General features: G+C 28.7%; 1 non-coding gene across 1 annotated transcript; it reads right to left on the reverse strand.

Moving 5' to 3' along the window:
- Positions 1 to 2,248: 2,248 nt before the first annotated feature.
- Positions 2,249 to 2,321, reverse strand: TRNAN-GUU. The gene has a single exon. It is a non-coding gene; the product is annotated as a tRNA-Asn (tRNA).
- Between the last annotated feature and the right edge of the window lie 1,545 nt (positions 2,322 to 3,866).

A 3,866-nucleotide genomic window follows, 5' to 3' on the forward strand; every position in this document is an offset into this window, starting at 1 on the left:
TTCGCTACCTTAGGACCGTTATAGTTACAGCCGCCGTTTACTAGAGCTTATAAAAAAATTATTTGTATTACATAAAAATTTTTATTAACTTACTAGCACTGGGCAGGTGTCAGTATCCTTACTTCATAATTATATTTTGCGGATACTTGTGTTTTTGATAAACAGTCGCTTGAATTTTTTAATTGCAGCCTTATAGGCATCTTTTATCCCGAAGTTACAAGATTGTTTTGCCTAGTTCCTTAAAAAAAATTATTTCGTCCTCTTAGTATTTTAAATACTTACTTACTTGTGTTAGTTTTGGTACTAGCATTATTTATATTTATACAATATCATTTTTCTAGCTAAATTTTTTTTTAAATAAAAAATCATATAATATATTATTAATTATTTAAAAATTTAATTTAGGTCACTAATTGTAAATATATAAATATGGTTCAAGAATATTAACTTGATTACCATCAATTACAATAAATTTCTTATTTTAGGTCTAGACTAACCCTATGCGGTATATCCTTTCATAGGAACCCTTAAAGTTTTAGAGGTATTAGATTTTTCTTAATATTTAAGTTACTTAAACCGACATTCTCACTTCTATTTTATTAACAAAATTTAATAACTTTGCTTTATTTTAATATAGAACGCTCCTCTACCGATCTATTTAAATTTAAAATAGATCTCATTATTTCGATAAAATAATATTTAATTATTAATTTTAGGTGCAGAATTACTTTATCAGTAAGCTTTTACGCACTTTTTAAAGGAAAACTGCTTCTAAGATAACCTTCTGATTGTATTTGTAACAATTCTACATCCTTTTTAAATTATTTATAATATTATCTTAATTAATGATCTGGGTTGTTTCCCTTTTGACTTATAAGATTTTCCCTAAAAGTCTCACTTATTATAAATTTAATATAAAAATATTATTAGTTTACAAATAAAAAATTTGTAGTGCTTTACCCTTTTTATATTTATTATAATAGCTGTACCTAAATACATTTCGAGGAGAACCAGCTAGCTCCAATTTCGATAGGCATTTCACCACTAATCTCATTTCATCTGATAATTTTGAAACATTAACCAGTTCGAACTTCCATATAAATTTATTTATATTTCATTCTAAACAAGATTAGATCAATTGGATTCGGGTTTTTGGTAATATACAAATGCTATTATCTTTCTAAAATATAATAACTCGTTTTCACTATGGTTACATGTTTTATTTTAACCTTTTGCTTAAATACCAAAACTTATCGGTTCCTTCTTCAACAGGCACATAGTTAGGCTCTTTGCCCTTCTATTGTTTTTAGGATTAAAATTTCAGATTCTTTTCACTCCCCTCCCGGGGTTCTTTTCACCTTTCCCTCACGGTACTAGTACACTATCGGTTACTTTAAAGTATTTAGTTTTACAAGGAAATTCTTGTTTCTTCAATATAAACCAGATGTTTATATATACTTTTAACTAAATATATACTATTTTTTATTCCATTTCGTTCGCCACTACTAAGGAAATTAATTGTTATTTTCATTTCCTTTGAGTACTAAGATGATTCAGTTCCTCAAGTAATTCTTTTTTATTAAAAAAAATTTAAAAGGTTCCCCCATTCGGAAATCTTATTTATAATTAATAAATAAGTTTTTCGTATATTTTAAAATTACGTCCTTCTTCGTCTTAAAGTACCTAGGCATTCTTTTTATCCATTTAATTTAAATTTTTTTATTTTAAAAAAATAATACTTAAATCCCTAAATAAAATAAAATTAAACGAGAAGCGGATTTGAACCGCTGACCTTCGGATCATGAGTCCGATGAGCTACCTAATCTGCTCCATCTCGTTTTATTTTTTAAAGTCAAGAGGGATTTGAACCCACGCCATTGTAGTCCGTAGCCACATACTCTTCCAATTAAGTTATTGACTCTATAATATAAATATATTAATTAATATAAAATATTATCTAAATTATATATATATAATAATAATTACTTAATGGGTAATTAACTTAGTGGTAAAGTATTTGCTTTACAGGTAAATAAATATTGGTTCGATTCCAATATTGCCCATAAAAAAAGATCTATCGTCTAAATAATATAATGGTAAGGACAAAAACCTTCTAAGTTTTTTATGTAGGTTCAATTCCTACTAGATCTAAATTTAAATTAAAGTGCGGATGTGGCGAAATTGGTAAACGCATTAGATTTAGAATCTAATTAATTATAATAAGAGTTCAATTCTCTTCTTCCGTAAACTCTTCAGATTGGAATTGAACCAATGACTTTTCGGTTAACAGCCGAAAGCTCTAACCACTGAGCTACTGAAGATTATAAAAATAATAATATAATAATATATTACTTTAGGGGATATAGCTTACTGGTATAGCACTTTTTTTGCGAAAAAGAAAATTTCGGTTCAATTCCGAATATCTCCATAACCTTAAATGTTTTTATATTTTGGAAATAAATAAGAGTTTGATCCTAGCTCCGAAAGAACGCAAGAGATGTGCTTAACACATGCTAATTGAATGGTAATAAATAATTTATCATAGTGTAATAGTGAGTAATATATGAGAATTTATTTTTAAATTATAATAAAAATATAAATAATATTTAATTTATAATAAACACATTAGTGTAAGAAAAAATAATTATTATTTAAAAAAAAGCTCATATCTAATTAGCTAGTTGGTAAAGTAATTGTTATACCAAGGCGAAAATTAGTAGCTGCCTTGAGAGGGGGAACAGCCACATAGAGATTGAAATACAGCTCTAACTCTAATGGAGGCAGCAGTGGGGAATTTTCTGCAATGAGCGAAAGCTTGACAGAGCGTCATCACGTGAAGGAAGAAGGCTTAAAAAGGTTGTAAACTTCTTTTGCTTAAATTATAATACTGATAATTAAGTTTAAAAAGTATCGGCTAACTCCGTGCCAGCAGCCGCGGTAATACGGGGGATACTAGCGTTTTTCAAATTTACTGGGCGTAAAGTGTATGTAGGTTGATTAGTATGTTCTTACTTAAATACTATTTAATAAATTTAGACAAAGAAAGAAAACTATTAATCTTGAGTTCAATAAGGGTAAAAGGAATTTTTTGAGGAGTAGTGAAATGCGAAGATACAAAAAAGAAGATCAACAGCGAAGGCATTTTACTAGATTGATACTGACACTGAGATACGAAAGTTAAGGTAGCAAATGGGATTAGATACCCCAGTAGTCTTAACTGTAAACAATGAATACTCGGTATTAAATTTAGATTATAAATTTAGTACCCTAGCTAACGCGTTAAGTATTCCGCCTGAGTAGTACGCTCGCAAGAGTGAAACTCAAAGGAATTGACGGGGGCTCGTACAAGCGGTGGAGCATGTAATTTAATTCGATGTAACGCGATAAACCTTACCAGAATTAGACTATATTAAATTTAATTTATTAATCTTTATTAAAAAAAATTACAGGAGGTGCATGGCTGTCGTCAGCTCGTGTCGTGAGATGTTGGGTTAAGTCCCGCTACGAGCGCTACCCTTATTTAAAGTTTTTTATCTTTAAAAAAGAATTATATAAATTAATAATAATATAATAGGAAGAAAAGGAAAACGTCAAGTCTTTATGCCCCTTATATTCTGGGCTATATACGTGCTACAATAAATGGTACAATAATTTTTTAAAATAATTCTATTTATTTTTAATTTATTTGTAAAAATAAGTTTAATAAATAAAAGCCATTTTTAGTTCGGAATATAAACTGAAATTGTTTATATGAAGTTGGAATCGCTAGTAATCGCCAATCAGCATTATGGCGGTGAATAAGTCTTCGAGCCTTGTACACACCGCCCGTCACGCCACGGAAATTAATTATTTTTTAATACTTTTGA

This window comes from Myotis davidii, unplaced genomic scaffold (assembly GCF_000327345.1).
Source record: "Myotis davidii unplaced genomic scaffold, ASM32734v1 C64543343, whole genome shotgun sequence".
Taxonomy (NCBI): Eukaryota; Metazoa; Chordata; class Mammalia; order Chiroptera; family Vespertilionidae; genus Myotis; species Myotis davidii.